General features: G+C 41.0%; 1 non-coding gene across 1 annotated transcript; it reads right to left on the bottom strand.

Annotated features, from left to right (window-relative positions):
* Positions 1–15,105: 15,105 nt before the first annotated feature.
* Trnav-cac (transfer RNA valine (anticodon CAC)) lies at positions 15,106–15,177 on the bottom strand. Its single transcript has one exon. It is a non-coding gene; the product is annotated as a tRNA-Val (tRNA).
* Positions 15,178–21,230: the final 6,053 nt, after the last annotated feature.

Consider the following 21,230-nt stretch of genomic DNA (forward strand, 5'->3'; position numbering starts at 1 on the left):
AACCTAAACCTAAACCTAAACCTAAACCTAAACCTAAACCTAAACCTAAACCTAAACCTAAACCTAAACCTAAACCTAAACCTAAACCTAAACCTAAACCTAAACCTAAACCTAAACCTAAACCTAAACCTAAACCTAAACCTAAACCTAAACCTAAACCTAAACCTAAACCTAAACCTAAACCTAAACCTAAACCTAAACCTAAACCTAAACCTAAACCTAAACCTAAACCTAAACCTAAACCTAAACCTAAACCTAAACCTAAACCTAAACCTAAACCTAAACCTAAACCTAAACCTAAACCTAAACCTAAACCTAAACCTAAACCTAAACCTAAACCTAAACCTAAACCTAAACCTAAACCTAAACCTAAACCTAAACCTAAACCTAAACCTAAACCTAAACCTAAACCTAAACCTAAACCTAAACCTAAACCTAAACCTAAACCTAAACCTAAACCTAAACCTAAACCTAAACCTAAACCTAAACCTAAACCTAAACCTAAACCTAAACCTAAACCTAAACCTAAACCTAAACCTAAACCTAAACCTAAACCTAAACCTAAACCTAAACCTAAACCTAAACCTAAACCTAAACCTAAACCTAAACCTAAACCTAAACCTAAACCTAAACCTAAACCTAAACCTAAACCTAAACCTAAACCTAAACCTAAACCTAAACCTAAACCTAAACCTAAACCTAAACCTAAACCTAAACCTAAACCTAAACCTAAACCTAAACCTAAACCTAAACCTAAACCTAAACCTAAACCTAAACCTAAACCTAAACCTAAACCTAAACCTAAACCTAAACCTAAACCTAAACCTAAACCTAAACCTAAACCTAAACCTAAACCTAAACCTAAACCTAAACCTAAACCTAAACCTAAACCTAAACCTAAACCTAAACCTAAACCTAAACCTAAACCTAAACCTAAACCTAAACCTAAACCTAAACCTAAACCTAAACCTAAACCTAAACCTAAACCTAAACCTAAACCTAAACCTAAACCTAAACCTAAACCTAAACCTAAACCTAAACCTAAACCTAAACCTAAACCTAAACCTAAACCTAAACCTAAACCTAAACCTAAACCTAAACCTAAACCTAAACCTAAACCTAAACCTAAACCTAAACCTAAACCTAAACCTAAACCTAAACCTAAACCTAAACCTAAACCTAAAGCTTGCTTGCTTGCTTGCTTGCTTGCTTGCTTGCTTGCTTGCTTGCTTGCTTGCTTGCTTGCTTGCTTGCTTGCTTGCTTGCTTGCTTGCTTGCTTGCTTGCTTGCTTGCTTGCTTGCTTGCTTGCTTGCTTGCTTGCTTGCTTGCTTGCTTGCTTGCTTGCTTGCTTGCTTGCTTGCTTGCTTGCTTGCTTGCTTGCTTGCTTGCTTGCTTGCTTGCTTGCTTGCTTGCTTGCTTGCTTGCTTGCTTGCTTGCTTGCTTGCTTGCTTGCTTGCTTGCTTGCTTGCTTGCTTGCTTGCTTGCTTGCTTGCTTGCTTGCTTGCTTGCTTGCTTGCTTGCTTGCTTGCTTGCTTGCTTGCTTGCTTGCTTGCTTGCTTGCTTGCTTGCTTGCTTGCTTGCTTGCTTGCTTGCTTGCTTGCTTGCTTGCTTGCTTGCTTGCTTGCTTGCTTGCTTGCTTGCTTGCTTGCTTGCTTGCTTGCTTGCTTGCTTGCTTGCTTGCTTGCTTGCTTGCTTGCTTGCTTGCTTGCTTGCTTGCTTGCTTGCTTGCTTGCTTGCTTGCTTGCTTGCTTGCTTGCTTGCTTGCTTGCTTGCTTGCTTGCTTGCTTGCTTGCTTGCTTGCTTGCTTGCTTGCTTGCTTGCTTGCTTGCTTGCTTGCTTGCTTGCTTGCTTGCTTGCTTGCTTGCTTGCTTGCTTGCTTGCTTGCTTGCTTGCTTGCTTGCTTGCTTGCTTGCTTGCTTGCTTGCTTGCTTGCTTGCTTGCTTGCTTGCTTGCTTGCTTGCTTGCTTGCTTGCTTGCTTGCTTGCTTGCTTGCTTGCTTGCTTGCTTGCTTGCTTGCTTGCTTGCTTGCTTGCTTGCTTGCTTGCTTGCTTGCTTGCTTGCTTGCTTGCTTGCTTGCTTGCTTGCTTGCTTGCTTGCTTGCTTGCTTGCTTGCTTGCTTGCTTGCTTGCTTGCTTGCTTGCTTGCTTGCTTGCTTGCTTGCTTGCTTGCTTGCTTGCTTGCTTGCTTGCTTGCTTGCTTGCTTGCTTGCTTGCTTGCTTGCTTGCTTGCTTGCTTGCTTGCTTGCTTGCTTGCTTGCTTGCTTGCTTGCTTGCTTGCTTGCTTGCTTGCTTGCTTGCTTGCTTGCTTGCTTGCTTGCTTGCTTGCTTGCTTGCTTGCTTGCTTGCTTGCTTGCTTGCTTGCTTGCTTGCTTGCTTGCTTGCTTGCTTGCTTGCTTGCTTGCTTGCTTGCTTGCTTGCTTGCTTGCTTGCTTGCTTGCTGGCTTGCTTGCTTGGGTTTGGTTTGAATTTTGTTACGTTTGGGGTTTGTTTAGTTTTGGGTTTTGTTAGGTTTGAGATTTGTTAGGTTTGGGCTTGGGTTTGGGTTAGGTTTGGGTTTTGGCCTAGGCTTGGGTTTGGGTTAGGTTTGTGTTTTGTTAGGTATGGGTTTTGTTAGGTTTGGGTTTGGGTTAGGCTTGGGTTTTTTTTTAATTTTGTTAGGTTTGGGTTTGTTTAGGTTTGGGTTAGGTTTGTGTTTTGTTAGGTATGCGTTTTGTTAGGTTTGGGTTTATTTAGGTTTGGGTTTGATTTGAATTTTGTTAGGTTTGGGTTAGGCTTGGGTTTTGTTAGGTTTGGTTTTGAAATGAAATGAAACGAAATGAAATGAAATGAATTTTATTGCAGTAAATGTGGTCATACATAGTGATGGTAGTAAAGGTGCAAAGGTCGGTTAGGGTTTTGTTTGATTTGGGTTTCTTAGGTTAGGGTTTTGTTAGGTTAGGGTTTTGTTAGGTTTGGGTTTTGTTAGGTTTGGTTTTTCTTAGGTTTGGATTTTGTTAGGTTTGGGTTTTTTTAGGTTTGGTTTTTATAGGTTTGGTTTTTGTTAAGTTTGGGTTTGGGTAAGGTTTGGGTTTTGTTAAGTTTGGGTTTGGGTTAGGTTTGGGTTTGGTTTGAATTTTGTTATGCTTCGGTTTGATTAGGTTTGGGTTTTGTTAGGTTTGAGTTTTGTTAGGTTTGGGTTTGGGTTAGGTTACGGTTAGGTTTGGGTTAGGTTTGGGTTGGGTTTGGGTTAGGCTTGGGTTTGGTTTTAATTTTGTTAGGTTTGGGTTTTTTTGGGTTGGTTTTTGTTCAGTTTGGGTTTTGTTAGGTTTGGGTCTCTTAGGTTTGGGTTTTGTTAGGTTTGGGTTTCGTTAGGTTTGGGTTTTATTAGGTTTGGTTTTTAGGTTATGATTTTGTTAGGTTTGGGTTTTTTTAGGTTTGGTTTTTGTTAGGTTTGGTTTTTGTTAAGTTTGTGTTTGGGTTAGGTTTGGGTTTGGATTAGGTTTGGGTTTTGTTAAGTTTGGGTTTGGGTTAGGTTTGGGTTTGGGTTAGGCTTGGGTTTGGTTTTAATTTTGTTAGGTTTGGGTTTTTTTGGGTTGGGTTTTGTTCAGTTTGGGTTTTGTTAGGTTTGGGTCTCTTAGGTTTGGGTTTTGTTATGTTTGGGTTTTGTTAGGTTTGGTTTTTAGGTTTGGATTTTGTTAGGTTTGGGTTTTTTTAGGTTTGGTTTTTGTTAGGTTTGGTTTTTGTTAAGTTTGTGTTTGGGTTAGGTTTGGGTTTGGGTTAGGTTTGGGTTTTGTTAAGTTTGGGTTTGGGTTAGGTTTGGGTTTGTTTAGTTTTGGGTTTGGTTTTAATTTTGTTAGGTTTGGGTTTTTTTGGGTTGGGTTTTGTTCAGTTTGGGTTTTGTTAGGTTTGGGTCTCTTAGGTTTGGGTTTTGTTATGTTTGGGTTTCGTTAGGTTTGGGTTTTGTTAGGTTTGGTTTTTAGGTTTGGATTTTGTTAGGTTTGGGTTTTTTTAGGTTTGGTTTTTGTTAGGTTTGGTTTTTGTTAAGTTTGTGTTTGGGTTAGGTTTGGGTTTGGGTTAGGTTTGGGTTTGGGTTAGGTTTGGGTTTTGTTAAGTTTGGGTTTGTGTTAGGTTTGGGTTTGTTTAGTTTTGGGTTAGGTTTGTGTTTTGTTAGGTATGTGTTTTGTTAGGTTTGGGTTTTGTTAGGTTTGGGTTAGGTTTGGGTTTTAATAGGTATGTGTTTTGTTAGGTTTGGGTTTTGTTAGGTGTGGTTTTTGTTAAGTTTGGGTTTGGGTTAGGTTTGGGTTTTATTAAGTTTGGGTTTGGGTTAGGTTTGGGTTTGGTTTGGGTTTGGGTTTGGGTTAGGTTTGGGTTTGGTTTGAATTTTTTTAGGTTTTAATTTTGTTAGGTTTGGGTTTGTTTAGTTTTGGGTTAGGTTTGTGTTTTGTTAGGTATGTGTTTTTTTAGGTTTGGGTTTTGTTAGGTTTGAATTATGTTAGGTTTGGATTTTGTTAGTTTTGAGTTTTCTTAGGTTTGGGTTTAGTTTTGGTATATTTGGGTTATTTTGGTTTACATGGTTTTAGGTTAGGGTATAATTACGTTTAAATTTTCTTTGTTTCGGGTGTGGGTAGGGTTTGGTTTTTGTTCTGGCCGTTATATTTTTTGCAATTTAATAGGTTTAAATATTTTTTTTTGAGTATTCATGTATTTTTCGTGTTATTAGCAAAGAAATTTCGAAATATCAGTCTACTGCAACAAAATGTTATAGAAGTCTCTCTATTTTATTGCGTTATATGGTAGCCCTCGTCTTTACGAAAATTTTAAGGCCTCTCTCGCGTGTCTAGGACGCCGGGAACGCAAAAAAATCGCCCCCCCACCCTCCCTGTTGCGATTTATTAGGAAGCCACGGTCACATATCTGCATAGAAAAAACCACTCACAATTTTGACAATTTTTGGATTTCTTCTTTTCTTATTTATTTACTTATTTACTCATTCACTCATTCAATCATTTACTTATTTACTTATTTTTCCAAAATGTTGTAGAAATTCGGGGTATTTCATCCGGTCCGGCAGCTTTGTTGCTTTTTGTGTTCTTTTGCGAGACCTCCGGCTCAGGGAGGGTAAAATGTTTACTTATCGCATCATCCGTTTCTGCGGTCTTAAGAAATTAAAATACGGTGTTCTTGATTGATTTTGTGAAAGGCTGTGATGAGAGTATCCTTACGGGGTAGACATACTCCAGATATACGTTACTATTTACGTTAAATATCGCTTTCTTCACGGTTCGTAACCGAGACAGGGCGGCTAGGGGTATAATCTTCAGTCGTGTGGAGTGTAATAGAAACAACAGATACAATAGCAATGCATTTAATAAAATAAAACCGAGTGAGCGCTTCGGGTCCACACGCGGCCGTTTATTGTATAACAAATAATTGTACTTAAAGGCGCAGTAGGGCCTTCATCGGACTCAGTCATTTTTCTAATGATGCACTGGACGTGGGTAGTTAAAACAATTTAATAGTTACTTAATCACACGTTATTTAATTTAAAGTACTTTGAAACAAAATGAACTTCTAAATTATTGTATCACACTATTAAGGCACATAAATCACTATTAATCAACAGAAATGGTTAAGGATTCCTCGGATTTAAAGCGATCCGTCGCGGGTACGGTGCGCAGGCGGCTGTCCCTCGAACTGTCACACTGACAAGACGACCGCCCCGCCGCCATATGCAAACGACGTTCCGCTAGAGCGTACGTCAGCGTAGTTCACTCTAATCTGTACAGATGGCCCTCTATGAGGCGCCGTCATACTCATACTCAATGAATTGACAACAGCTTTTGTTTTTACCGACTTCAAAAAAGGAGGTTCTCAATTCGACCGTATGTATATTTGTTTTATGTTTGTTCGGGGATAACTTCGTCGTGTATGAACCGATTTTGATAATTCTTTTTTTGATCGAAAGGAGATATTCCCAAGGTGGTCCCATGTCAAGGAAGTCAGGGTCTGATGATGGCAGACCAAATAAATCGAGGGGAATTTTCAAAAATCGTAGGGGTGACTAGTGCATTTGTAAAGTCAAATTGATCGGATCGGTCTCAAGGCTCCCGGAAAACTTACAGACCTTCGGAAACTGGTCAGCTTTAGGGAGACACCCTATGGCCTGGTTAATAATAATAATAATATCGTTTATTTCAGATCTAAAAATCCATACATTAAAATAGATACCACAAACAATTAAAATAGTAAAAATCTAATACAAATTCAAATTAAAGTATTTAAAATTAAAACTAAACTATAACTATAAACACGGTGAAGCTATAAAGCTAAACTATAGAACCTGAAGCAATTTTTCTTTCACAAAACGTATTTAAATCTTGATCAAATCCAATCGCCTGTAAAAAAACAAAATGGCGGAAAAACAAGATGGCCGCCACACAAAATTTTGTTTGTTTTTAGAAGAAGCCCCTTTGGGTAAAAATAATGTATGGAGCGCTTGCTCAAAACGTCATGTAGAGTACGGAAATACTTTCTGGTCACCAAAAACTGCTCCGCGTCCGAGAAACACCCTACGGCCTGGCAAAACTATCGCACGTGAACCAATTTTTCTTTCACGACACCTATTTAAATCTTGGTCAATTTTCATCGCGGGTGAAAAAAAAACACAATGTCGGAAAAACAAGATGGCCGCCATACAAAATTTTGTTTATCAAGAAAATGTCTCGGGGGTATGAAATATATATCGGGGTAGTGATGGGAACGTCATGTAAAGTATGGAAATACTTCCCGATTTTCGAAAACTGCTCCGCATCAGGGTCACTACCCCAAGTACTTGGTAACATACCCCAAGTACTTGGTACCAAACCCCAAGTACTTGGTACCAAACCCCAAGTACTTGGTACCATACCCCAAGTACTTGGTACCCCAAGTACTTACCACCATACCCCAAGTACTTACTACCATACCCCAAGTACTTGGTACCAAACCCCAAGTACTTACTACCATACCCCAAGTACTTACTACCATACCCCAAGTACTTACTACCATACCCCAAGTACTTACTACTATACCCCAAGTACTTACTACCATACCCCAAGTACTTACGACCATACCCCAAGTACTTACTACCAAACCCCAAGTACTTACTACCAAACCCCAAGTACTTACTACCATACCCCAAGTACTTACTACCATACCCCAAGTACTTACTACCATACCCCAAGTACTTACCACCATACCCCAAGTACTTACTACCATACCCCAAGTACTTACTACCATACCCCAAGTACTTACTACTATACCCCAAGTACTTACTACTATACCCCAAGTACTTACTACCATACCCCAAGTACTTACCACCATACACCAAGTACTTACCACCATACCCCAAGTACTTACCACCATACCCCAAGTACTTACCACCATACCCCAAGTACTTACTACCATACCCCAAGTACTTACTACCATACCCCAAGTACTTACTACTATACCCCAAGTACTTACTACTATACCCCAAGTACTTAATACCATACCCCAAGTACTTACCACCATACCCCAAGTACTTACCACCATACCCCAAGTACTTACTACCATACCCCAAGTACTTACTACCATACCCCAAGTACTTACTACCATACCCCAAGTACTTACTACCAAACCCCAAGTACTTACTACCATACCCCAAGTACTTACTACCATACCCCAAGTACTTACGACCATACCCCAAGTACTTAGTACCATACCCCAAGTACTTACTACCATACCCCAAGTACTTACCACCATACCCCAAGTACTTACTACCATACCCCAAGTACTTACTACCATACCCCAAGTACTTACCACCATACCCCAAGTACTAACCACCATACCCCAAGTACTTACCACCATACCCCAAGTACTTGGTACCAAACCCCAAGTACTTACTACCATACCCACGTACTTACTACCATACCCCAAGTACTTACTACCATACCCCAAGTACTTACCAACATACCCCAAGTACTTACCACCATACCCCAAGTACTTACCACCATACCCCAAGTACTTACTACCATACCCCAAGTACTTACGACCATACCCCAAGTACTTACTACCAAACCCCAAGTACTTACTACCAAACCCCAAGTACTTACTACCATACCCCAAGTACTTACTACCAAACCCCAAGTACTTACTACCATACCCCAAGTACTTACCACCATACCCCAAGTACTTACTACCATACCCCAAGTACTTACTACCATACCCCAAGTACTTACGACCATACCCCAAGTACTTACTACCAAACCCCAAGTACTTACTACCAAACCCCAAGTACTTACTACCATACCCCAAGTACTTACTACCAAACCCCAAGTACTTACTACCATACCCCAAGTACTTACCACCATACCCCAAGTACTTACTACCATACCCCAAGTACTTACTACCATACCCCAAGTACTTACTACCATACCCCAAGTACTTACTACCATACCCCAAGTACTTACGACCATACCCCAAGTACTTAGTACCATACCCCAAGTACTTACTACCATACCCCAAGTACTTACCACCATACCCCAAGTACTTACCACCATACCCCAAGTACTTACCACCATACCCCAAGTACTTACTACCATACCCCAAGTACTTACTACCATACCCCAAGTACTTACTACCATACCCCAAGTACTTACTACCATACCCCAAGTACTTACTACCATACACCAAGTACTTACTACCAAACCCCAAGTACTTACTACCAAACCCCAAGTACTTACTACCAAACCCCAAGTACTTACGACCATACCCCAAGTACTTACTACCATACCCCAAGTACTTACGACCATACCCCAAGTACTTACTACCAAACCCCAAGTACTTACTACCAAACCCCAAGTACTTACTACCATACCCCAAGTACTTACTACCAAACCCCAAGTACTTACTACCATACCCCAAGTACTTACCACCATACCCCAAGTACTTACTACCATACCCCAAGTACTTACTACCATACCCCAAGTACTTACTACCATACCCCAAGTACTTACTACCATACCCCAAGTACTTACTACCATACCCCAAGTACTTACCACCATACCCCAAGTACTTACCACCATACCCCAAGTACTTACTACCATACCCCAAGTACTTACTACCAAACCCCAAGTACTTACTACCAAACCCCAAGTACTTACTACCATACCCCAAGTACTTACTACCAAACCCCAAGTACTTACTACCATACCCCAAGTACTTACTACCATACCCCAAGTACTTACTACCATACCCCAAGTACTTACGACCATACCCCAAGTACTTACTACCAAACCCCAAGTACTTACTACCAAACCCCAAGTACTTACTACCATACCCCAAGTACTTACTACCATACCCCAAGTACTTACTACCATACCCCAAGTACTTACTACCATACCCCAAGTACTTACGACCATACCCCAAGTACTTAGTACCATACCCCAAGTACTTACTACCATACCCCAAGTACTTACCACCATACCCCAAGTACTTACTACCATACCCCAAGTACTTACGACCATACCCCAAGTACTTACTACCAAACCCCAAGTACTTACTACCAAACCCCAAGTACTTACTACCATACCCCAAGTACTTACTACCAAACCCCAAGTACTTACTACCATACCCCAAGTACTTACCACCATACCCCAAGTACTTACTACCATACCCCAAGTACTTACTACCATACCCCAAGTACTTACGACCATACCCCAAGTACTTACTACCAAACCCCAAGTACTTACTACCAAACCCCAAGTACTTACTACCATACCCCAAGTACTTACTACCAAACCCCAAGTACTTACTACCATACCCCAAGTACTTACCACCATACCCCAAGTACTTACTACCATACCCCAAGTACTTACTACCATACCCCAAGTACTTACTACCATACCCCAAGTACTTACTACCATACCCCAAGTACTTACTACCATACCCCAAGTACTTACCACCATACCCCAAGTACTTACCACCATACCCCAAGTACTTACTACCATACCCCAAGTACTTGGTACCATACCCCAAGTACTTACTACCATACCCCAAGTACTTACCACCATACCCCAAGTACTTACTACCATACCCCAAGTACTTACGACCATACCCCAAGTACTTACTACCAAACCCCAAGTACTTACTACCAAACCCCAAGTACTTACTACCAAACCCCAAGTACTTACTACCATACCCCAAGTACTTACTACCAAACCCCAAGTACTTACTACCATACCCCAAGTACTTACCACCATACCCCAAGTACTTACTACCATACCCCAAGTACTTACTACCATACCCCAAGTACTTACGACCATACCCCAAGTACTTACTACCAAACCCCAAGTACTTACTACCAAACCCCAAGTACTTACTACCATACCCCAAGTACTTACTACCAAACCCCAAGTACTTACTACCATACCCCAAGTACTTACCACCATACCCCAAGTACTTACTACCATACCCCAAGTACTTACTACCATACCCCAAGTACTTACTACCATACCCCAAGTACTTACCACCATACCCCAAGTACTTACTACCATACCCCAAGTACTTGGTACCAAACCCCAAGTACTTACTACCATACCCCAAGTACTTACTACCATACCCCAAGTACTTACTACCATACCCCAAGTACTTACTACCATACCCCAAGTACTTACTACCATACCCCAAGTACTTACTACCATACCCCAAGTACTTACTACCATACCCCAAGTACTTACTACCAAACCCCAAGTACTTACTACCATACCCCAAGTACTTACGACCATACCCCAAGTACTTACTACCATACCCCAAGTACTTACTACCAAACCCCAAGTACTTACTACCATATCCCAAGTACTTACTACCATACCCCAAGTACTTACGACCATACCCCAAGTACTTAGTACCATACCCCAAGTACTTACTACCATACCCCAAGTACTTACCACCATACCCCAAGTACTTACTACCATACCCCAAGTACTTACGACCATACCCCAAGTACTTACTACCAAACCCCAAGTACTTACTACCAAACCCCAAGTACTTACTACCATACCCCAAGTACTTACTACCAAACCCCAAGTACTTACTACCATACCCCAAGTACTTACCACCATACCCCAAGTACTTACTACCATACCCCAAGTACTTACTACCATACCCCAAGTACTTACGACCATACCCCAAGTACTTACTACCAAACCCCAAGTACTTACTACCAAACCCCAAGTACTTACTACCATACCCCAAGTACTTACTACCAAACCCCAAGTACTTACTACCATACCCCAAGTACTTACCACCATACCCCAAGTACTTACTACCATACCCCAAGTACTTACTACCATACCCCAAGTACTTACTACCATACCCCAAGTACTTACTACCATACCCCAAGTACTTACTACCATACCCCAAGTACTTACCACCATACCCCAAGTACTTACCACCATACCCCAAGTACTTACTACCATACCCCAAGTACTTACTACCATACCCCAAGTACTTACTACCATACCCCAAGTACTTGGTACCATACCCCAAGTACTTACTACCATACCCCAAGTACTTACCACCATACCCCAAGTACTTACTACCATACCCCAAGTACTTACGACCATACCCCAAGTACTTACTACCAAACCCCAAGTACTTACTACCAAACCCCAAGTACTTACTACCAAACCCCAAGTACTTACTACCATACCCCAAGTACTTACTACCAAACCCCAAGTACTTACTACCATACCCCAAGTACTTACCACCATACCCCAAGTACTTACTACCATACCCCAAGTACTTACTACCATACCCCAAGTACTTACGACCATACCCCAAGTACTTACTACCAAACCCCAAGTACTTACTACCAAACCCCAAGTACTTACTACCATACCCCAAGTACTTACGACCATACCCCAAGTACTTACTACCATACCCCAAGTACTTACTACCAAACCCCAAGTACTTACTACCATACCCCAAGTACTTACTACCATACCCCAAGTACTTACGACCATACCCCAAGTACTTAGTACCATACCCCAAGTACTTACTACCATACCCCAAGTACTTGGTACCATACCCCAAGTACTTACTACCATACCCCAAGTACTTACTACCATACCCCAAGTACTTACTACCATACCCCAAGTACTTACTACCATACCCCAAGTACTTACTACCATACCCCAAGTACTTACTACCAAACCCCAAGTACTTACTACCAAACCCCAAGTACTTACTACCATACCCCAAGTACTTACGACCATACCCCAAGTACTTACTACCATACCCCAAGTACTTACTACCATACCCCAAGTACTTACTACCATACCCCAAGTACTTACTACCATACCCCAAGTACTTACTACCAAACCCCAAGTACTTACTACCATACCCCAAGTACTTACTACCAAACCCCAAGTACTTACTACCATACCCCAAGTACTTACTACCATACCCCAAGTACTTACTACCATACCCCAAGTACTTACTACCATACCCCAAGTACTTACTACCATACCCCAAGTACTTACTACCATACCCCAAGTACTTACTACCAAACCCCAAGTACTTACTACCATACCCCAAGTACTTACCACCATACCCCAAGTACTTACTACCATACCCCAAGTACTTACTACCATACCCCAAGTACTTACTACCATACCCCAAGTACTTACGACCATACCCCAAGTACTTAGTACCATACCCCAAGTACTTACGACCATACCCCAAGTACTTAGTACCATACCCCAAGTACTTACTACCATACCCCAAGTACTTACCACCATACCCCAAGTACTTACCACCATACCCCAAGTACTTACCACCATACCCCAAGTACTTACTACCATACCCCAAGTACTTAGTACCATACCCCAAGTACTTACTACCATACCCCAAGTACTTACCACCATACCCCAAGTACTTACCACCATACCCCAAGTACTTACTACCATACCCCAAGTACTTACTACCATACCCCAAGTACTTACTACCATACCCCAAGTACTTACTACCAAACCCCAAGTACTTACTACCATACCCCAAGTACTTACTACCAAACCCCAAGTACTTACTACCATACCCCAAGTACTTACTACCATACCCCAAGTACTTACTACCATACCCCAAGTACTTACTACCATACCCCAAGTACTTACTACCATACCCCAAGTACTTACTACCATACCCCAAGTACTTACTACCAAACCCCAAGTACTTACTACCAAACCCCAAGTACTTACTACCATACCCCAAGTACTTACTACCATACCCCAAGTACTTACTACCATACCCCAAGTACTTACTACCATACCCCAAGTACTTACTACCATACCCCAAGTACTTACTACCATACCCCAAGTACTTACTACCAAACCCCAAGTACTTACTACCAAACCCCAAGTACTTACTACCATACCCCAAGTACTTACGACCATACCCCAAGTACTTACTACCATACCCCAAGTACTTACTACCATACCCCAAGTACTTGGTACCAAACCCCAAGTACTTACTACCATACCCCAAGTACTTACTACTATACCCCAAGTACTTGGTACCAAACCCCAAGTACTTCATACCATACCCCAAGTACTTACTACCATACCCCAAGTACTTACTACCATACCCCAAGTACTTACTACCATACCCCAAGTACTTACTACTATACCCCAAGTACTTACTACCATACCCCAAGTACTTACTACCATACCCCAAGTACTTACTACCAAACCCCAAGTACTTACTACCAAACCCCAAGTACTTACTACCATACCCCAAGTTCTTGGTACCAACCCCAAGTACTTACTACCAAACCCCAAGTACTTACTACCATACCCCAAGTACTTACTACCATACCCCAAGTACTTACTACCATACCCCAAGTACTTACGACCATACCCCAAGTACGGGTAATCGACAAGCATAAAATTTATGGAACACAAGTCAATTTTAAGCACAAATCTAAAACAACCGTCTAAAAATTCGCCCGGGTTATTCATTTATTTACTCATTCTTCCTAAAATTAAGAGCTGTCAATCATCCGTCCCTTTCCTTTTCGGCGGATATAAAAATGACAGGTATAACTTAAAGTAAAATTAAGAGATGTCTGCAGGAATCGGGGCCTTTTTATCCTTAAAAGTTATGAGGTCCAAAACTACGTATATGAAGGTACCAGTTAGTGTCAACCATTGGTTATAAATAAACTCTATAAATGTGCGCAGTTTGTTCTCACTGCATAGGTGACCAGCCATCCTGGTGCTAGAATGGCGCGTCACCTAAAAAAGTAGATTGTCTTCTTTAAATTAAGGGTACCAACTGTCTAACGATTGGTACCAACTGGTAGCAACTGAGCACTAACTTTTAATAATTACTTCGATATAAAATTAGGGTAGTGACAGGCCATCCTGACGGTCACAAAAAATGTAGTGAATATTATATCAGAATTCGCCGTCACGCCGCTTAAAAGTTATTTAAGCATTGTTTGGTGGCAGTGCCAGGGTAAGCCTTACCCCAGCATCACTTTTTTTTCTACAGCACTTGCAAAATCTGATTTCACACAAAAAATGTCTAGAATTTGTCGCCAAATATCACGATTGTTGGGAATCGACGCCTTTTCATACTTATAAATCACGAAAGGATGAAGACGGTATTGCTATTTTTATTTAGTAGGCGCTAACTTGACATTGTCCGTCCCCCCCGCACCCCTTTCACTTGTTCTATCACATCTCACTGAAATAGACGTTGATTTTATACTCAGATTCTACATTTTATTTCTAATACTACCTGAAGTCGTAATTCCTCAAGAACAACGATCAATAAATAAAAAGATATTCGACTTCTTCTTCTTATCGTGTGGGTCGTGAGGTAGAATACCAACCTCATCAACGCTGGTGTCAGGGTTATAATTGAGCCGCCAAAGGCCCCTGACATGGCTCATGTAACGATTACTCACTTACATCAGTAAACAGTAACCGGGACCAACGGCTTAACGTGCCTACCGAAGCACGGATCATCTTACTTTCGGACAATCAGGTGATCATCCTGTAATGTCCTAACCAAACTAGGGATCACAAAGTGATTTTTGTGATATGCCCCTACCGGGATTCGAACCCGGGGCCTCCGGATCGTGAGTCCAACGCTCAACCACTGGACCACAGAGGCCGTTATATTCGACTTTAATTTTTATACTATATGCAGTATTCCAGGAGTCTCGTAAATGTTATCATCATCATCACCAGCCCATTAACGTCCCCACTGCTGGGGCACGGGCCTTCCCTATGGATGGATAGGGAGATCGGGCCTTAAACCATCACGCAGGCCCAGTGCGGATTGATGGTTATTAACGACTGCTAATGCAGCCGGGACCAACGGCTTAACGTGCCTTCCGAAGCCCGTAAATGTTGACATTAATTAAACTCTAGATACTTATTATTTTATTTTTATCAGATCATCCTTAGGTTTAGCTTTTGTTTTACTTTTTGTCAGCTGTGGACAGTATCCTTACGTGGTAGACATACTTCAGTTACTATTTACGTTGAATATCGCCTTCTTCACGGTGCGTAACCGAGACAGGGCGGGTGGGGGTATAATCTTCAGTCGTGTGGGGTGTAATAGAAACAACAGATACAATAGCAGTGCATTTAATAAAATAAAACCGAGTGAGCGCTTCGGGTCCACACGCGGCCGTGACGTCATGACGTCGCGTCATGACGTCATCGTCGCGTTAATACATCGCTGTGGTTGCTGGCTGGCGCCGGGACATGGTCCAACATGTTTATTGTATAACAAATAATCGTACTCAATGAATTGACAACAGCTTTTAGCAAAATATTTTTGGCGTGGTTGCAATATGGCAATGGCGCAATGGTCTGTGCAACCAGGACAGGTGAGAAGACTACAGATTTATTTTTATTGCGATTTTTTTTTTACAATATTTTGCAACATCAACAATTGTCAATTTATCGCGTACGCTGACACCTGCGGCGCACACCACAAGTACACTACAAATAACAATTATAATTGACTTGTCGCAACAACTGTCCATGCGTGGGCGCAACACTTGGCCGCTCCGGCGGGTCGCACTGGTATTAGTAAAGCAGGGGTTAGCACTCGCTGCACCCCACCCCCGTAGCCACGATGGCGTGGTGACAGCAACATATACTCTTACAATACCTAGTTGCATATTGTTACATGCACAGAGGGTGACGCGCTGTTGGGAGATACGTCTCAATATATGGATACACTTAGAACCATGTCACAGTGGCTCATTGGACGAGTCATAGCAGTTGTTGATTCCTGCAGACGCCATCTAATTTTATTTATTATACCTGTCATTTTCTTATCCGCTGAAAAGGAAAGGGACGGATGATTGACAGCTCTTAATTTTAGGAAGAATGAGTAAATTAATGAATAACCCGGGCGAATCAAAAAGGTACCTGTCGGGTTATTAGCCAATGCAAAATTGTTTTTGGGTTGTTTTAGATTTGTGCTTAAAATTGACGTGTGTTCCATTTTTATGCTCGTCGATTACCAGTCCCTTACCTTTTCGACGGATAACAAAATGTCTAAAATTAGGTGTCAATTCAAAACAAAACCAAGTGTATTTTATTGCTTTGGTGCAACTTTATTGCACTTTGTATGTCACTAAATATAAATCATGTTAACGGGATATGGTTCTAATGTATACCTACATTACATTATATTCTTGCACGGGATCGTATCTAGTGACGCGCCATTCCCGGACAGTGGCCCCGATTCCTGCAGACACTACCTAATTTTATTTTTTTAAGTTATATCCGTCATTTTCATATCCGTCGAAAAGGAAAGGGACGGACGATTCACAGCTCTTAATTTTAGGAAGAATGAGTTAATGAATGAATAACCCGGGCGAGTCAAAAGGTACGTCGCTGGTATGCAATCCGTTTGACGTGCTGTCTACTTAACTGTGTCAGGTTATCGACGGATGTAAAATTTTTAGACGGTTGGTTTAGATTTGTGCTTAAAATTGACGTGTGTTCCATAAATTTTATGCTTGTCGATTACCCGTCCCTTTCCTTTTCAGCAGATAAGAAAATGACAGATATAACTTAAAATAAAATTAGATGGTATTTACAGGAATTAGCACCATTATCCGTCTCTGGGAACATTCTCGGGCAGTAAAAACGCGCAAAACTTATGTAAAAAGAACTTCATTACCTAACCTTAAGACCAGAGTACAAAAAAGAACAATTTGAATAAGAAAAGCAGCCAATGTCCTTACTCATCATCAACATCAGCCCATTAACGTGCCCACTGCTGGGGCACGGGCCTTCCCTATGGATGGTTAGGGAGATCGGGCCTTAAACCAACACGCGGGCCCAGTGCGGATTGGTGGTTATTAACGACTGCTAATGCCACAATTTATCGATATATTCTTATAAATGTATTGACTTTGAGTGGCAACCCGTAGAAAACTGTATATTTGACCGATTCATGAAGGTTGTAGGAAGAAGTCGACAGCATTCTTAGGCCAAACTTACTACTGAGGGGTAAATTTTATGCAAATGTATTGACTTTGAGTGGCAACACTTAGAAAACTGTATATTTGATCGATCTATGAAGGTTGGTGGAAGGAGTCAACAGCATTCTTAGGCCAAACTTACTACTAAGGGGTGAATTTTATGCAAATCTATTGACTGTGAGTGGCAACGCTTAGAAAACTGTATATTTGATCGATTCATGAAGGTTGTTGGAAGGAGTCGACAGCATTCTTAGGCCAAACTTACTACTGAGGGGTAAAATTTATGCAAATGTATTGACTATGAGTGGCAACGCTTAGAAAACTGTATATTTGATCGATTCATGAAGGTTGATGGAAGGAGTCGACAACATTCTTAGGCCAAACTTACTACTGAGGGGTAAAATTTATGCAAATGTATTGACTTTGAGTGTCAACACTTAGAAAACTGTATATTTGATCGATTCATGAAGGTTGTTGGAAGGAGTCGACAGCATTCTTAGGCCAAACTTACTACTGAGGGGTAAAATTTATGCAAATGTATTGACTATGAGTGGCAACGCTTAGAAAACTGTATATTTGATCGATTCATCAAGGTTGTTGGAAGGAGTCGACAGCATTCTTAGGCCAAACTTATTACATGCGGGTGAAAATGATGCAATTGTATTGACTTTGAGTGGCAACTCGTAGAAATTTATATATTTGATCGATCTATGAAGGTTGGTGGAAGGAGTCGACAGCATTATTAGGCCAAACTTACTACTAAGGGGTGAATTTTATGCAAATGTATTGACTTTGAGTGGCAACCCTTAGAAAACTGTAGAAATGATCGACTCATGAAGGTTGATGGAAGGAGTCGCCAGCATTCTTAGGCCAAACTTACTACTAAGGGGTGATTTTATGCAAATGTATTGACTATGAGTGGCAACGCTTAGAAAACTGTATATTTGATCGATTCATGAAGGTTGGTGGAAGAAGTCGACAGCATTCTTAGGCCAAACTTATTACTTGGAGATAAAATTGATGCAAATGTGTTGACTTTGAGTGGCAACGCTTAGAAAACGGTATATTTGATCGATTCATGAAGGTTGGTGGAAGGAGTCGACAGCATTCTTAGGCCAAACTTACTACCTAGGGAAAAAAATTATGCAAATGTATTGACTTTGAGTGGCAACGCTTAGAAAACTGTATATTTGATTGATTCATGAAGGTTGATGGAAGGAGTCGACAGCATTCTTAGGCCAAACTTACTACCTAGGGGTAAAATTTATGCAAATGTATTGACTTTGAGTAGCAACGCTTAGAAAACTGTATATTTCATCGATTCATGAAGGTTGGTGGAAGGAGTCGACAGCATTCTTAGGGTAAACTTACTACTTGGGGATAGAACTGGTGCAGATGTGTTGACTTTGAGTAGCAACGCTTATAAAACTATAGAATTTATCGATTCATGAAGGTTGGTGTATGGAGTCGACTTGAAATTTGAAATTTGGAAGGGACGTAGCTTAGGCACCGTAGAGGTGCACTAAGAAAGGAATTACCGGAAATCCTACGGGAACGGGAACTAGCGGGAAAATCCTTTTGTATGAAAAATCTAAACCGCTTAAGTTAGACACTTGAAATTAGGCATGCAAGTACCTTATTTAACTTAAAGCTTAGTTGCAACAGGATATTGCAAAATTCCCACGGAAACGGGAGTTAGCGGGAAGAAACATTTGTATGAAAAAATCGAAACCGCGTAAGATAGATGTTTTTAATCTAGCATGCATGCATACCTTAGTAAATATAAAGTTTAGTTATGGCTGTATTTTGAAAAATGGGAGTTAGCGTGAAAAAAAATTGTATGAAAAAATCTAAACTGCTTAAGTTAGGTGCTTGAGATATGCATTCCCACACACACACAAAGATCTGTCTTTTATAACACGCCACGCGGACGAAGTCGCGGGCAAAAGCTAGTAGTATTTTTTTTTTGTTTTGGTTTTCCCCGAAGGGTAAGGCAAAGGGAACTATGCCCATACAGCCATGTCTTACGTATTCTTTTTCTTGATGATTAATGAAATGATGAAAGGTGATGATGATGAAACCTAAGCCCCCACCCTCGAAGTAGACTCCTACTCCGAACCCCGAACGAATTAACTCAAAAGTCCGCATAAACTTTCGAGTTATGAAGCGGCTTCCTGCCACGAAGCGAAAATAGGCAGATACACTTTGTTTATTGAATACTCATGGAATACTCCGATATAATAACACTCGCGAATGTCTTCCGACTAACTTAATGCGATCATTAACCACAAAACACCACTTCGTATTAATTATTTAGATTATTCAATGAAGAAAGCAACTGTCCCGTTCCCGTTTCCCGCCAAAAAGCCTCATTCGCTTGCCTTCAACTTGCCTTAGTTTTATTTTACTTTTTTTTTGTTTTGGTTTTCCCCGAAGGGTAAGGCAAAGGGAACTATGCCCATACAGCCATGTCTTAAGTATTTTTTTCTTGATGATTGATGAAAAATGATGATGATGAAACCTAAGCCCCCACCCTCGGAGTAGACTCCTACTCCGAACCCCAAACGAATTAACTCAAAAGTCCGCATAAACTTTCGAGTTATGAAGCGGCTTCCTGGCACGAAGCGAAAACAGGCAGATACACTTTGTTTATTGAATACTCCAATATAATAACACTCGCGAATGTCTTCCGACTAACTTAATGCGATCATTAACCACAAAACACCACTTCGTATTAATTATTTAGATTATTCAATGAAGAAAGCAACTGTCCCGTTCCCGTTTCCCGCCAAAAAGCCTAGTAGTAATTAAATACATTAGAAAAAAAAGGCAGTACAATTCACTCAATTTTCATTCGCTTGTGTGACCACACAGAAGCCATTCATCAAGAATTGATTTTTTTTTTTTTTGGTTTGGTTTTCCCCGAAGGGTAAGGCAAAGGGAACTATGCCCATACAGCCATGTCTGACGTATTTTTTTTCTTGATGATTAATGAAATGATGAAAGGTGATGATGATGAAACCTAAGCCCCCACCCTCGGAGTAGACTCCTACTCCGAACCCCAAACGAATTAACTCAAAAGTCCGCATAAACTTTTGAGTTATGAGCGGCTTCCTGACACGAAGCGAAAATAGGCAGATACACTTTGTTTATTGAATACTCCAATATAATAACACTCGCGAATGTCTTCCGACTAACTTAATGCGATCATTAACCACAAAACACCACTTCGTATTAATTATTTAGATTATTCAATGAAGAAAGCAACTGTCCCGTTCCCGCCTCCCGCCAAAAAGCCTCATCAAGAATTGAATTGAATCATTCGCTTGCTTTTTTTTTGTTTTCCCCGAAGGGTAAGGCAAAGGGAACTATGCCTATACAGCCATGTCTTACGTATTTTTTTTCTTGATGATTGATGAAAGATGATGATGATTAAACCTAAGCCCCCACCCTCGGAGTAGACTCCTACTCTGAACCCCAAACGAATTAACTCAAAAGTCCGCATAAACTTTCGAGTTATGAAGCGGCTTCCTGCCACGAAGCGAAAATAGGCAGATACACTTTGTTTATTGAATACTCCTATATAATAATAACACTCGCGAATGTCTTCCGACTAACTTAATGCGATCATTAACCACAAAACACCACTTCGTATTAATTATTTAGATTATTCAATGAAGAAAGCAACTGTCCCGTTCCCGTTTCCCGCCAAAAA

Source organism: Pectinophora gossypiella, chromosome 22 (genome assembly GCF_024362695.1).
Source record: "Pectinophora gossypiella chromosome 22, ilPecGoss1.1, whole genome shotgun sequence".
NCBI lineage: Eukaryota > Metazoa > Arthropoda > Insecta > Lepidoptera > Gelechiidae > Pectinophora > Pectinophora gossypiella.